General features: G+C 35.5%; 1 pseudogene across 1 annotated transcript; it reads left to right on the top strand.

Annotated features, from left to right (window-relative positions):
• The first annotated feature begins 16,186 nt into the window (after positions 1-16,186).
• Positions 16,187-16,645, top strand: LOC308650596 (histone deacetylase complex subunit SAP18-like; annotated as a pseudogene). The gene has a single exon. The product of its transcript is annotated as a histone deacetylase complex subunit SAP18-like (transcript).
• Positions 16,646-16,862: the final 217 nt, after the last annotated feature.

Raw genomic sequence — 16,862 nt, 5'->3', positions numbered from 1 at the left:
GAATAGTACTCTTGGCAATGGAGAATCTGAATAGGGGTTTTATTTTAAAGAAAAGAGTGGGGGTGGGGAAAACCCATGTACTCTCTGTAACCTCATTAAACAGTTTAGTTAAAAAAAAAAGGAAAAAGAGGGTTTGGTTGTTTTCATACAAAATTATCATCCAAGGTTAGTTCAAATGAATAGGTGAGACTACTTTATAATTTATTGACATTTGATTATTATTAAAAAAGTTAAATTTTGCCTTCTCCACAATTTTAACAGTTTTTATGTTATATGCAAGTCAACTTAAGCTTTGGTAAGACAGTCACAAGTTTCTGAATTGATTTTTCTTCTGAATTCATGTCAATGTCAAAGCCCATTTCTAAGACTGAGAAAAATGCTATATTTATCTTTCAGAAATGAGTCATTTTAAATGAGTTTTTAGGGGTTAGTTTATGCAAAGATATGATTACACAAATTTAACTCCTATAACTCAAAATTTTAAAAATGATAGCTTATAAGTAACATAAGGGGCAATTGAAATAGATATGTATCAAACATTTTGTCTTTTTTAAAAAAGGAAAAATTAGAAAGAAATTTACAATCTATAAAACTTAAGTCAGAGAGTATTGCAAGTATTTATTAATAGGAGATTCTTCATATCTGTTATGCATTGAAAAGTCACTCTAATTGCTTTTAATTTCTGACCCTATTACATTTTTTTTTTCTTTAAAGACACATGGTCTGGAAATAGCCTAGAAAATAACACATCTGTGAAACTCCTTTTATAAAATACAGGAATATAGAGCAATTTGTAGATTCAGAAAGTGGAAGCAGACTGAAGGATTTAAACTGTTGACTTAGATATTTGACAGTATTGGTGTTGATCCAGTCCCAAACTTCTGTTTATAAACTTCATTTCAGCAGAATGCTAAAGGGATTAAAAGGAGACCACAGCAATAACAGACAGAAGGTGAAGATATCCCTCTGAGTGTGATGACCTGTCACATGCTTCAAGAGGTCTTGAAACAGCTTCTTAGAAACTCTGGTAGGAAGCTTCTCTTGGCATGCATGAAAGAATTTTTAGCACCTACTGCTACATTGGCATTGTCTGTCTTTAATTCCTTTGGTTATTGTAACTGATTTTTAAATAAATGTTATGATGATATAAATAAATTAAGTTTAGTGATGGCTTCAATATGTCATGTAGTATGAGGTTTTGATGCATCAGTACACTTAACCTATTAGACAGCAAAGCAGACTATATTTTTAATTTTTGTTCCTGACCTCATACTATAAATATGATACATCATATTTTAAGGTAAAAGTCCAGTTGTTGACTAAAAAATTCAAACCTCACCAGTTGTTATTATTCTTTCATCTGTCTTTATTAGAGGCACGAATTGGCCAATTTTTAACTCAATTCAATCCATGACATTTTCTGAAATTTTAATAAAATTGGAATGTAAACATTTAAAAGTAATATATCATTTTATATGTTTCCTGCAGAGTATTGCCAAGTGAATCAAAATGAAAATTTGGCAGATGTTCTGATAATTTGGAATGAAAACAAGATAATCATGACCACATTAAAAAAAAATCAAAGTGAAAAATACAGTTTGCAAAGTAGGTTTTCACAAAAGAAAACTTTTTTTTCTTATTAGCAAACTAATGATTATTCTTCTAAGCATAGCTAATTATTTCTCTGAACATATATGCTCAGAATGAGGCCATGACCTTAGTAATGTCTTTTGGTATTTGTGAATATTTTAAGATAGTGATTCTGAAATGCTTCAAAATGACCACATATTTTTACCCACCCTTATCTTTCTTTTTCCCTGTTCATAACCAGTGGCAAATAGATTTGAAGCTCTAACCTGCATCAACCCCTGTATATAGCTTTCCTTCTGGGGGAGTGGCTATTGCAAGGCAGTGCCCTTTATTATGTTTGGTAAAACAGGCTTTCAATAATGTTATTTAATAACTCCAGTACTTAATAACTATGGATAGAAAAATAGACTATCTCTGTGCATTTTAAATGAAGCACTAAAAAGATGGAAAGATTGAAGAGATGTGAGTCGGTAAGATAGGAGAAATAAGTTCAATAGATTGATTGTACATCATGGTGGCTATAAATAATAATAAGCTGGATACTTGAAAATTGCCAATAGAATAGATTTAAAGTGTTCTTAGCACACACACAAACAAAAGTCACAAGTAGGTGAGCAATACGTATGTTAAATAGCTGGGTTGAGCCATTCCACTGTGTGTGTGTGTGTGTGTGTGTGTGTGTTTGTATATATATATACATGTTGTATATATAAATGTATGAAATTTTATTAGTAAATTAAAAAAAATAAAATGAAGACTAAATTGAAACAACTAAACTAACAAGTTAAAGAGAAATAAGGATCCTTTAACCTGAGCCTCAAACCTGAAAGCTATGGAGAGTTACCTCAGCAGAAAGAAAATCCCAATAGGAGGTGACAAAAACAAGACATGTCAAAGCACATGTTGTCAACTAGTTATGTAGGCAAGTAGCCGGACAACTGGAGAGAACCTCCAGGATGTGAAAGGGGAGGGTAAGGGGGGGAGTGCCTGCTGCTGATTGCCACCTTTCAAACACACCAAGCTGCAGAGCTGATCCCTGGATGCCCATCACTCTAAAGGTCACATATTTTGGGAACTTAGCCCATTGGTCTCATTTCATGGGACATTGCCTTGCCTTCTCTGGGAAAGCAAGACAGTTTCAATCTGATGAAATGATCTTAGCTACTTTCTCAAAGATGGAGGAGGCTGGGAGTAACATGGGAAGACTGATGGACTAGAGACCAAGACACAAGGCTCTGAGTCATGGTGTGAAATGGGGTCACCCTCTCAGCTTTCAGTTTATTCATCTGTTCAATGAAGAAACAGGACTAGATTATCTCTCAAGACATTTATGGCATCAGTCTCTGAAACTTTAACAAATTCACATTTGATTTGAAAGCAGTGTGTAATGTTTATAAACATTTTTAATATGAGTATAGGTACTTCCACTGTAAGATCCTTCTTGAAGAACAGCATGTTACAAACTTTACTTAAAAAGCAGTAATTCTGGGTTTCAAATTCTCCAGGGTGAGGTGTGGCTGTGAAAGCTGGAGATCTTTTAGAATTCCAAGGAAATGTAATTGCCTGTCTTAAGACTTTGTTTTCCAATCATTTGTTGAGTGAAGTTGAGGTCTCTGGTACCCAGTATTGGAAGCAGAATTACCCATTATATTTGTTTTCTGTAGGCCTAAATTAACATGAGTGACTCATATCTAGTGTCTGCTCCTTGAGAAATAAAAGTCCAACCTTTCTGAAATCTTGTTAGCCTGGGAACAGAAGGTTCTCAATCTTTTATTTGGAAAATCTGAAACTTCCAAATGAGAACTTTTCATTTTTTTATCACATGATATAATTACTGCATATTTTGATGTGCAATGATATATAACTTAGTTAATAGAGATAATGCATTTACTGGAATTGTTAATTAAAATACCCTGTTTGGGAATCAAGTGCCCTTAAATTCACCTGCTCAGAGTAGCTGAGTATTTGGATGAAGCTTCTGCTGAAAGAAAATGAGCAAAGATACATACTACCTTAGAGTTCTCAGTTAGAAATGTTGTTACTTTGTTTATCCTAAAATATATTTGAAGTCCCAGGGCTGGGAACATAGCTCAGTTGGCAGAGTGCTTGCCTCACATGTACAAGGCCCTGGGTTCAATCTCCATCATCACAAAAAGAAAAAAAGAATTTTTTTAACCAATTAAAAAATAAAAAAAAGAAAGAAATCCTTTCCTGTGGAGCTGAGAGGAGTTTACTAATAGACTTGCTCTTCTGCTTTGAAACTATAAAAGTCATAAATGCAATATAGAAAAGGAGAACAAATAAACATGACTGGATCCCAAAATAAGATAAACTTTCCAAGAAAAGAAAAGAAATTAAAAAGAACTTAAAGCAGTGATCAGAGCTGGTGCCCTGGGTTTGCTGGGCTCTGTCTGGCCTGAAAGTTGCCAATCAGCCTCTTGGCTCCTGCTGGGTAACTGGGCCAACTGAGGTTGGCCTCACTTCCTAAAACCAAGGCTTGTTCTGGGCCTCTCATGCCCACAAAGGAGGTTGAAAAGATGTTGTTGACATGTTGCTGTGGCTATATGTTTATTAAAGTTCTTGCCCTGGCTAGGCAACAGGAAAAAAAGCATAGCCTCATGACCAAGAACTATGCCACATGGCTCTCTGACAATGCGCCTGGACTTGGATTGTCCCTGCTATCAAAGTGGGGCAGGAGCTCTGAGCCACACACATAAGATTAGGTTGTGGGATAAGATATGTGCATGTGGTGGTGGGAGGGGCAGGTGGAGGCAAGTGGAAAAGTAATAGCAGGGAGGGTGAGGGAGGAAATATTTATAGACTTAAATACATTACTGTTTAGTTAGAACTCATGTGAGGTAAGTCTACCTCCCTTTTTCTTTGGGGACATTAAAACAATTTTTTATTAAGGTATAATTTACATACAAAAAAGTTTACCTTTGCAGTGTATAGTTATTAGCTTTGACAAATGCATGCAGGATTATATTCCCATCACAATCAAGATATAAAACAGTTTTATCTATTTATCTATTCAAATTTCTTTGTAGTCACCTCTTGCCCCCCTCATTCCCAATTTTTCCTTGTAGTTTTGCATTTTTCAGAATGCCTTATAAATGGAATTATACAGTATGCAGATTTTCTTGATGTAGTTTCCTTCATTTAGCAAAATAAACATTTGAGTGAGATTCATCCAAGCTGTGTGAATTAATAGTTTGTTCTTTTTTACTGCTAAGTTGGAGTTCATTGTATCAATGTACCATAATTTACTTACTATTTACCTGTTGAAGAGCAGTTGGGAGGTTTCCAGGTTTTGTATTTTCCCTTTTTATTTTATATAAAATAAAGAAGTAAGCCACAGTATATCATGAGTAAAATTACTGCACATGCTATTTCCCAGCCACAGTCTCCTTAGGTCCAAATGTGAGCTGCCTTCAAATATGGTGCTAAGCTTTTCTCCTTGTACTTTCCTTTGGTTTGCCCATTAAGTTCTAGAATTGCTGGGTTATGTTGCACTTGAAAATGCCTTTTCAAACCTTTCCACACATTTTCAATATCAGTAATCCTCCTTTTATGGAAGCATGTCTTTATCTCAGAAATCAGGTTGAAATAATATATTCCACAGTGTGGATATTTGATCAGTTTCTGTGCGTCCCATTTACATGAGAGGGGACCATGTCTCCTGTGCTTGCTGCAATAACCCTGAGATCTGGCACAATACAGAGCCCACACTAGCTCCCAATACATATCTGTGGATTGTATCAAATCCTTACACTATAACTCTATGCAGATGATTTCCCTTTGTGCATTTCTGAACCAATATCTCTTCAACATCTCAAGGTTATTTATTTATTTACTTTTCTTCTAACTGCCTATCTGTGTATATTTTTCTGAAGAAATACCTATCATCCCTCTATGACTAATTAATACTTTCTCTCATCTTATTATTACCTTTCCATCCACTCTAATTTCTTTGGTATCTTGACATACTCTCTTTTCTCTCTGTTCCTCCAATTACTGCTTGCCTTCATTCTAGAAACACTTGATGTCCCACAATCTGGAAGTCATCAGTCCATATTACTGCCCTCCCTCCCATCTCAAATAGCAAGGCATGGTCAAAGTTTAAAAGAACCTGGGCATGTTGGTGGGAGGCACAGGAGACACAGAAGGAACAGTCAATGAAGTGATCTGAGAGGCAGCGTGTGGAGGATAAAGGGGAGATGAAGACCTGGAGAGACAGACTGGCTGTGCAATCCGTCAGCTTCAAACAACTCCGAAGAAAGAAAAATCTGAGACCTCAGCTTCGTGTCATTCTCTTACGTAAAACCATGTTCGTTTTGAACATTTGTGGAGGCCAAGATGAGAGGGTAAATGGAAACCCACACCAGTTAAAAAAATCGAGATAACAAACTGATACCTAGAATAGGTTCTATCTTCCTACTTTGAAAATAAACTTTTAAACAACAAATAAAAAATGCATGTGAAGCTGTATTTATGTGATAAAATAAAGAAATGAATTTAATTATTATTGAAGATGTTTTAGGGATTTTGTTGATGAGCTGGTAATGTGTGAATGAGTAACAATATAGTAAAATATGATAAAACATGTATTTTTCTTGCCTGTATTTCAGCAAAATTCCTAGTTATATTTTATGAAGGTTTCTGCAAATGTTTTCTACTAACAATAATTTCAACTAAACATCTGTCCTTGAATCATTGTAGTTCTTTGATAATTTTTATTAATTTCAGTTTAGAGAAACTTTGGTCTGCCAAGGCAATAGGAAGTGGAATTGCCAGTAGGTTCTTAAAGGGATAATTAGATTTGGAAAGAACCATGAATTCTATGAATCATATTTATACATTGTTATGGGTTAGCATATTGAGAAATTACTATTATTACAGAAAATATTACCAAGTCTTTTAATTTCACTATATAACTTGCTAGCACTTTTATTCACCATCTTTAAAAGCAGTATCTAGCTGGGTGCGGTGGTGCACACCTATAATCCCAGCAGCTCAGGAGGTTGAGACAGGAAGATGTCGATTTCAAAGCCATCCTCAGCAACTTAGCATGGCCCTAAGCTGTTCATTGAGACATTGTCTCTAAATAAAATACCAAAAAAAAAAAAAAAAAAGGTTGGAGATATGTTTTAGTGATTAAGGCCCCTGGGTTCAATCCCAGTACCAAAAAAAAAAAAAAAAAAAAAAAAAAGCAGTATCTAGATTGTATACAGTATTTAAATTCTTTTTCTCATAAAATTTTAATTTAAATATACTCTAAAAAATTTTAAAAAGCACTATATTTGATCTACTATAGCCAGAAAATAATATAAGTGAATTGTTTCAGAATTTTTTTGTATTTGAATCCTCAACTTTATAGTCACATGAACCTCTCCTATATTTTATTTTTCTTATACTCTATTGGATGTTATTGTTGTAGCATAGTTTTTATTTCTTAATTTAAAATTGTTTTTAAATTTTAAAAATGTAAATATTTTAAAAGGCAAAACTACTGAAGTTATATCTTTTGGCAAGTTTGCTAATATTACTCATAGTAAACAACTCATACTAATAAACGTGGCTAGCAGAAGTTCAAAATTAATTTTATTTCCTGCCAATGTCTATGAATCACTCTTTGAGGATCTTCTGTGGTTTGGCTAATCTCCTCATGCATCTCATATCTCGACTAAATTAAATTTAATTGCTTTAACAACTTTAGTCAGAATTCCTGTCATGAATTTTGAGAGTTGCTTTAAAGTCACCTTTGATATGTTTCATCAAGATGATTAGCAGATCCAGAAAATGTTTTATGTAATTGTTAAATGGTTCTCCCAAGTCATTATGACCTGCAAAGTTGAGGCCATGTCTCCTAGTAACAAATTCAAAGTATGCATTGTACTTGGCAGAAAGAATGCTTTCAGATTTTCAACTAAAATTTGGCTCATATACCTTTTTCTTTGCCATCAACATTAATGTCATTATCTTAGAAGACTTTTTAAACTAATATATAAAATTGAAAGCTGTCTTTTAATTCTTCACGTAAGTAACAACCAATAAAATACCAATGTGATATTCTTGGTTTCTTCTCCAGTAGTTTAACAATACATGAAATCAATGCCAATTTTCCCACAGGGCTTTTGTCCCTGGCACAATATAATTGAGCTATATAAACTTGCTTTTTCTAATCATAGCTAAGGTAATTTTATTTTATTTTTTATTTTATGGCAGGTTTTAATATTGTATACTCATAGTTTTCACTATAGAAAAAATGTCAAAGCATAAAAAGATGAAAATGAGAGATATACACACATAATATGGTCTTTATAAATACAAGAAAATGTTCATAGTAACTTTCTATGAGGACTAAGAATGAAGATCAGCCTTTGATTTTTTTATCCTAAGCACATATAAATTTTTCACTAAAAATCATGCTTTTGGGCTGGGGTCATGGCTCAGAGGTAGAGAACTTGCCTAGCATGTGTGAGGCACTGGGTTCGATTCTCAGTACCACATATAAATAAATAAAATAAAGGTCTATCAACAACTAAAAAAATATAAAAAAATCATGCTTTTAAGTAAAGAAAACTGTAATAGAGGAAGCAGCTATTTTTTAGTGATCAAATCTTACTTCCTGCATTTACTTTTTGTTTTTGAATGGGATAAGTGTCATAAATATTTCTTTTTTCAGTTGACTTTTTATGGATGCATTATAGTTATACATAACAGTGGGAGTCATGCTATATTCGTACAGGAATTATTTTGATTAATTTCATTCCCCAGTAACTTTCCTTTCTCTCCCTGCTTTCCTTTATTACTCATTAAACAAGTAATCTTACTTTGAATTTGTTACACTAGACAGTAATCGTTTACTTTATTAATTTCATTTTTCATCTGTCTTAAATATTCAGGTATTCTAGCATTGCATGTTAAAATCTTTTATATTAAATCCAGACCTCTTCCATTGTTTTCTGTATATATTATATGAATAGTTCTTACATCTGTCTAAATAATGTTCACATAATATTATTCTATTAATAACATTACACCAATATTCCATACTGTCATTTAATTCCTTTGTCAACTCCATTGCTTAGATATTCATTGATATGGTTGCTTTATCAGTTCTAGAAATTGCATGTGTGCTGTTTAGTGAGTGCAGGTGATATCTTGTGTTTTTTCAATGAAGAACCTAAGTGTTTCCCGTCAAAAATAGCTTCAGTGAAGAAAGCTGATCTTGAAGGCTGATGTGAGACACAAAACAGCAATAGCGAGATACCTTGAACTTTGTTATTCCCCTGCATGGAATGTTCCTATTCTCCTCCTCATCACAACTTATTTCCTCACTTGATTCAAACCTCTGTCCAAATGGTTCCTCACAACAGCTGTTAATGAAGCTCAGTATCAAACAGAATCCTTTCCCTGTCATTTTCTATTCCCTTATTCTCCTTTCTTTTTCCATATAGCATACATGACTCCTTGTTCACTATGTGTCTCCCCCACTAGAACGTATGCTCCAGTAGGTCAGAGACCTCTCTGTTTTGCTCACCATTATATCTCTAGTATCTAGAACAGGTACTGGCCTCTAATAGGTTCTTAAATATTTATAGAGGGAATGTACTTTCTATTCTAAACTTTTTTGGCTTATTAATAAATTTCTTTGCTGCAATCTAAAGGTCTTTTATTACTTGTTATTTTCTTAAATACTCTACAGCAGTGATTTGACATCATCTGACCACCAGAATCAACATCATTTATTGGGAATGTAAATTCTTGGGCTTCATCCTAGATCTGTAGAATCATAAGGTGGGGCCCAGTAATCCATTCTCACAAACCCTTTAGGTGATTCTGAGGCATGATACATTTTGAGAACCATTGTCTAAGTACTATAGGAGTTGGTATTGTGAATTGCATTCTTAATTTTATAGTCTCAATGTGACTTGTATTTAATATACATTGAATGTTAGAATTCTCTTTCACTCTTTTTTGGATGATATTGATCAGACAGTACACTAGAACTCTCCCTTACGCTATTCAAAAATCAAACATGGGCCTGAGGATGTAGCTCAGAGGTAGAGTTAACATACATAGGTCCCTAGGTTTGATCCCCAGAAATCAACACAACCATACATAAAAAACAAACCACAAACAACAAACAAACACCATGATGACAATATTTGATTATACTTAAAAGAGTAAATTAGAATAATAATCTCCTATTTGCTCCCTTTTTTTGAATTTTCACACATATGTATTATTTTTATTAAAAATAAATTGCAAAAAAGCAACACATATACATTAAAGGGTAAAATTACATAAAAAGCAAAAGCATTATAGAGATAGTTGTAATACTATCCTGAAATAGTTCTATATTTTCCTTTAAAAGAAAATAAATAATGCAATTGTTTCAATTCTTTTTTTTTCAGTATATTTTGTTGCCATAGTAAATGACTACCAATTTCAAGGCTATGATTCTATATTTATCCTTGTTTTTTTTTCCTTACTCTTTCCTCTTTTTTTATTTTAGTTTCTGAAACTTGAGAAGAAAATGGATTTGAGGTTGGGAAAAAAGTCTGTTTTGGGATCACGTTATGGAAAGAGCCAAAGACTGTTAATCTGGTAGACAGAATAATTAGCACTTAGTGAAATTTCCTTTGTTATACATCCTTCATGGTCTCAGATCCTTGATCTTTCTGACCCTTATCTGAAAAAGATCAAAAATTGCTATTATTCCTTCTTAACTGGTGTGATTTGTGGGTTATTTTTGTGGTTTGTCACATATTCTAGGGTTTGTTTGCTACAGGTACTCTGAAGGCCTGTAAAAGTTTGTCCAAGTTTCATGTCTAATCCAAATCTCTTAATTGGTGTGGAAAGTCAAAAGACCAAAAAGACTGTATTCAAAATAATGAGATACTGGTTGGCCATGCTGTTTTACTATATTTAATTTAAGCTAAAAATGGAATGCTTTTTTCCTTACATTTTTTGAAGGGGCAGTAAAAAACTTTCAGAATCATAAATTCCATTTTTTCCTAAAAAGAGAAAAATGATATTCATAAAGATGCCTCCTGAGGAAGGAAAACTAAAAACATGACATTTATTGGAAGTTTTCAATAATTTGTGCATACTCTGCCATATCTAAAGATTTTTTTTTCCTGTATGAATTCTACTCTTAAATGTTAATAGTTGTTTTCTATGGACTAGTAAAATGGAGTTATATTATTTTTTAAAACTCTCTTTCTTACACACAAGCACAAATTCTATTTTGCTTATCTTCTCAACATCAATCAACTGACTTGCTTGTCTCCTTTCAGTTCTAAAGGATTTGAGATCTCAGATGAGAGGGGATGTTCTTCACAAAGGGACTGAGATTACTCAGAGACTTCAGGTCTTTGATGTGCTAAGTAGGAAGATTACAATTTTTTTGGACACAAATATACACACTGATGCATGAATTTGACTTCCTTCATGGAAGTGATACATGACAAAACCATCCCCAAACTTCCCAGGCTTCACTTTGTCCTTCCTTCTGGATCGCCGCTGACTGGATTAGTTGAATGTGGACAGGGCTGATGTAATGTGAGCCATGGGTATGGAAAGAGTCCTGGACTTGGAAACATAACATCTGGGGTCAAGTCCCACCTTGGCCTGTTTGCTCTGCTACCTGGGACTGATCATAGCTCTTTTGACTTTCCACATGTTCATCACAAAAATCAGAATGACAGCATGTTATTCTTATTTCCCCGTGTTTCAGATGAAGTTGTGTTATGTGGAAAACATTTGAAAATGCAATGCATGGTTCATAAGATTTTACTAGTATTATTTTCACTTAAAAACCATAAGAGTTTTGAGAGACATGAAAAGAGAGGTGAGGGGCAACTCTAAAAGTTACCAATATAGCCTGAACACAGAGAATTGGGGTAATGTTGAGAGTGGTTGAAGAAGCACTGAATAATTGCTTAACTGATCATATCTCACTTTGTCTAAATGACCTTTACTGGCTCTTCCCTCAGCATCCTAAATTAATTTCAAGATAATGAGGAAACATTGAATGTCTTCCTGGACTGCCAGGAAGTAACAGGGTATCCCTATTACTCTCGCAAAGACCATGTTGTGCAAGGCTGTTGAAACCTTGAACTCCCCTAGAGAAGGAATGGGGAAAGTGGCTGCACATTGAAAAATGCAAGGCATCTGGAAAGAGTGCCCAGAGGATGTAATGTGCCTCGGTGACCAACTGGCTGACTGTATCCTGTTCTCTCATTCTTTTATTCCCCCCAGACATCCTTGGTTTCTTTTCCAGCCCTAAGTAGTAATGGCTTCTTCATCTGGCACAGCCACTAAAGAGAGAGAGCGTGAGGGCCTTCCCAGGCCACATTGGTCATGGCCTGTTTCTATTGGCCAGAAGAGATGATAGACGAGCAGCAGATGCTGCTGTCAGCCCAGCTCCATTGCTCTGTCTCCAGAGATTATTGGTGCTCATTAGAGCACAGTCAGCTGCTCACCAGAGAAGCTCTAGAATCAATATGGGTTCTATATCCAGGAATATTAGAGCTCTCAGAAGATAATAGCTACTCAGTTCTGTAGAACTGTAGTATCCACAATGTTATCACCTCAAAACTTGAGGTTAAGTGTGCTCCCCAAAGACTGCACTCTCAGAAAGGTAGTTTGTCAAGTTCTCTGATCTTCTCACTCCAGAATCTCTGAACGAGTCTACTACCAACCAGTGGGATGGTAGCTTCTACATATTCACTTTCTTCTTACTACTTGCACTCCATTTCACATATTTAATGAATGCATTAATCCTAAGGCATGCCTTGGATGTACCAGTTTGTGCAACACCAGTTGTAGTGTTTTCTTGGCTCCAGGATGCCTGGGGAAACCCTTTCCATTATGCCTTTTTCTAGCCTTCACAAGAGTTTTATTCAGGAACCAAGGCAGGCCTACTAATCACTGATTTGTGCACACATTTATAATATCCCTGCAGTTCTAAGATTAAGTTTGAACTCTAGACATAGTTGGGTGTAGATGGGAACTGGGATGGGCCTGTTCTTGTATGAATGAGACACTGCTAGATTCAGTTCATGGTAAGTGCACAAGATGCCAGCACTGGATGTGAGCTCTACTGAACAGCTGAGTGGTGTCTGATGCATTGCAGTCAAAGATCTTTTTAAGCTGAAGGTGGAGCCTGGGACTCACGGAGGGTGGCAGCTGCTGCCATCCATCATTCTTTCCTTGGCCAATGAGAAGAGTGCAGGACCTGTCTGTGGGTAGCATAGGCTAACTGCTGCCTGAAAAGTGAGGAAATTGTTACTGAGGCTTGCCAGAGAAAGCCCTGCAATGTCATGATGGAATACATGAAGGTGTCAGTCTTTTGTTAGGTCAAATACTTTCAGATTTAGAAATATTATGTGTATTTACAGTGTCATCACATACTAATTTCTTAACATTTTCTGATTGTGTGGTTTAGAGTCAGTGTGTTATTTGGGCAAATTGGTATAGCTCATAGTGCTGCCTAAATATACCTTTAATGTTGAAAATTTCAAATAAGAAACAAATTATTAGAAATTAAGCTAGATGAGAAAAAAAAGAATTAATTAACCCTTTAATGACCATGAACAGGCTAAAAATATTTTTAAAAATGGCATAGCAATAAAATCTTTAATTTTTTTCTTTTTAGCAATGGCCTCTCTGAAATGTAAAGGTGAATAGGAAAAAAGAAGTGTCATGATTTTCAGAGCTTGTCTTCTTTCCCATGTCTTCCTTTCAGTTTAAAAACTTTGATCTCATGAATACATGAAATATATGAAAAACTTTTGATGAAAACTTCAATGAGAACAATATTTTTTGCTTACAAAACTGGCAAACATTTTTAAAACAGTAACACTTTGAGGTTTTAGAGTGTGATAAAATGGTGGAAGTAAATTGACAAAAGTTTCATGTAGAATAGTTCAGTAGTAAGTATAAAAATCCTTAAAAATATTTAGCACTACCCTTGTACATAGATATTGACTATTAGTGACAGTATCTATCTCCTCCCCTAACTCAGGATTAAAAACAGAAGGCTGTTCTTCAAAGAATTTAAACACTCTACACGTGAAAATTTAGGGTTGTAAGTGGGAATTAGTTCTCCAGAGTAAATCTACTTTTGTTTTGACATTCAGGATGAAAGTATGCAGACTGCCTTGCATGGACTCCTCCAGAGCACCACAAAATAAGCACTTCAGAGTTGTCCAAATTTTTGGAGTGGGAACTGTGTTCTGAGCACACCGTTATTGCTGAATCTTTGGATGCAGAATGCCACTAAAGCTGCAAGGCATGAAATGGTGAAAGGATTGCCAGAACCAAAGAGAAGTTAAATCCTTTGTAAGGCAAAATGGATGGTAGAGAATGCTATATTAGTATAATACTCACTGATAGCAATGAAGATGATAGAATATCAAAGTAATAGAGTATAGGTGGTAGCACTTAACCATCAGAAATAAGATGGGTGCAGTTATTGTAATGAACAAGTTCAGATTGGCAACTAGAGGGAGTTGACCTGCAGAAAGCTAGAGATATGGTTAATAAAACACCTTGTTCCTTAGAGCAAGATATTTGGGCAGTCACCAAAGTGCTGCTCAATTTATGCAAGAACAATAAATCAAAACTGAATTATTGGGAGGAAGAGAAAGTGCTCCAATAAAAAATCTTTGCCCCATCTTCTGGCCATGATTCAGATTTCAGGGAGGGATTCATTAGATTGAAGGAAAGGTCAGGTCTTCGGGAGAAAGACACAGCAATTGGTTTCTCAGTCTTTCCTTAAAGGGACCCATGGCCATTTACTCATGTATCTCTATACTAAAAAAATAGGCGTGTATATTTTGGACATAGATTCCAAGGTGACATTGACACTAAAGGCCTAGAAGTACCATCATGGATCCCCTATTAGAGTGGAGTTCAAATAATGATCACAGTTCCATGATATAGAATTGGGGTGCATATACAATTGTGAAATTTCTTCTTGACCTTGGAGTGAAGACTCCATCATAGAAAAACAGGCTAAGTAGAAACTTCTGGATTAGATGGAAATTAAAAACAAGCTTGGATCCAAGAGTAACATCAGAGATTATTGCCTCTTAAAAGGTCAAGGAGTGGTGGTACCCATTATATCCTCATTAATTTATCAGCCTCGTTTCTACAAAGATCAGGAAGATTATGAAAGATAACAGTCAATTACCTAAAATTTCACTAGTTAGTGGGGCCCTGATTGCAGCAGCACTTTCAACTGTGATGACTTTGCTAAATCAGATAATCATTCTCAGGAACGTGGAATGTGGTCATTGATTTGGTGAATGTGAACTTTTTCATCCCTAGGATAAAAAAGGACAACAGTATGAATTTATGGTCTAGCTCCATAGACTGTATCAAGTAACTCTCTATTCTCTGTTGTAACCCTTGACCATCTACAAATTTCTCAGAACATCATACTGGTTCACAGCATTAGTGATATCTGGTTAATTTAGGCCCTGTGATCTATCATTGGCAATATGCTGACAGCTTTAGCAAGAAACTTCTACCTCAGAGAGTGGGTGGCAATAAACACCATGAAGCCTTAGGGGTATACCATATTATTGAACAATTTAGGAGTCTAGAGTCTGGGGCATGCTGGGAATCCCTTCCAAGGTAAGGGATTATTGCATTTTATTTCTCCCACCTTTAAAAAGGAAGGACAATGTCTTGAATTTCTTTTAGGATCTCAAGATGTCAATAATGCTCCAAATCACATATTGGTAACACAAAATGTTGTCCAATTTGAATGGGGCCTAGAGAAGAAAAGCATTTTCAGCAGGTCCAGACAACAGTGTGGGAAGTTCTGCTTCTCGGGACATATGATTTGGCAGACCCTATATCATTAGATGCATATGTGGTAAGAAAAGATGCAAGTATGGTTTGAATGTGTCCTCCAAATTTCTTAGGTTGGAATCTTAATCCCTGGTGCAGCAGTGTTGGCAGGTGGAGCCTAGTGGGAGGTGTTTAGGTCCTAATAGCTCTGATTGCATGAATGGATTGATGCTGCTCTAAAAATGTCTTGTGGATGTGGGTTCTCCTTCTTTTCTCTTCTTTGCCCTGGGGGGCACAGAATGTTCCTCCGTTCTGGAGGATGTAGCATTCAAGGTGCCATCTTGGAAGCAGAAAAACCTTAATTTGTTGGCATCTTGATCTTGCATTTCCCAGCTGACAAACTGAGAGAATAAATACTAATTGTTTCTGGATTACCTAGCTTATTCTGTTATAAAGAAGCAAAATGGATCAAGCCACACATCATGTGCAATTTATGGCAAACCTCAATAGGAGAATCACAACCCAAACCCAGAGCATTCTGAACTAAGACCATGCCATCTACAGTGGAGAATCATATATCTTTTGAAAATAACTTCTGATGTGCTGCTAAGGCCTGATAAAGAGAAGAACTTGACCATGGAATATTAAATGTCTATGTGGGATTTGGTGCTTATGCTCACTGTTGGGAGTTGGGGACGTGGATGAGTGTTTCACAGGTAGAGAATGCAATATTAGTACAATACTCACTGATAGCAATGAAGATGGTAGACTATCAAAGTAATAGATGGTGGTGAAATTGTACCTTACCCAGGAGGAAATTAAGAAAGAGCCAGAGAAGCCAATTGACCTCCAGAAGATGTTTCTGCTGCAGCAGCAGCAGCAGCAGCAGGTATTTACCATCAATAAGAACTGCTGCCACCAAATGGATGAGTTCTCCCATGGAAACATACCCGCCAGAGAGCTGCAGATTTACCCTTGGATGAATGCCACTTGAGAAAATTGGTTTAGTAAAAGAAGTTTCCCCAAAGCTAGAAGAAAGAGAACACACTTCAATTTTTTAATAGTTTTTATGGATCTTAAAAGACTTGGCTATGAAATTAGCAGTGCCATGTCTGACAGAAAGGGTACTGATGATTCCACGACATTGCGGTCACAGAAATTCCAAACAGGCGAATATTTGCATATAGTGATTACCCCTTCAAATCGGGCACCATCTCCTTCTGGGTGTATGAGATTCTATTAAGTTCTATTTGCTATATCTCAAATTTATTTTTTAGCCAGTTATGTAAAATAGACTTACATACTCTTTTACCTATCCTGATCTTTGCCATTAGGCTTTTAAATTCGAAACAAATTGTAATGCATCTATTTAGAAGTTAGATATGGATGTGCTATGGGTATAAATAGTAATAGAAAGTCTGTATGTTTCAAGTCTGCATCCAGGAAAGTGCTGTTAGCAT

Source organism: Spermophilus citellus, assembly GCF_964194105.1.
Source record: "Spermophilus citellus genome assembly, chromosome: 5".
Classification (NCBI taxonomy): domain Eukaryota; kingdom Metazoa; phylum Chordata; class Mammalia; order Rodentia; family Sciuridae; genus Spermophilus; species Spermophilus citellus.
Note: the sequence above shows the minus strand (reverse complement) of the source record. Positions and strands in the feature narration are given on the sequence as shown.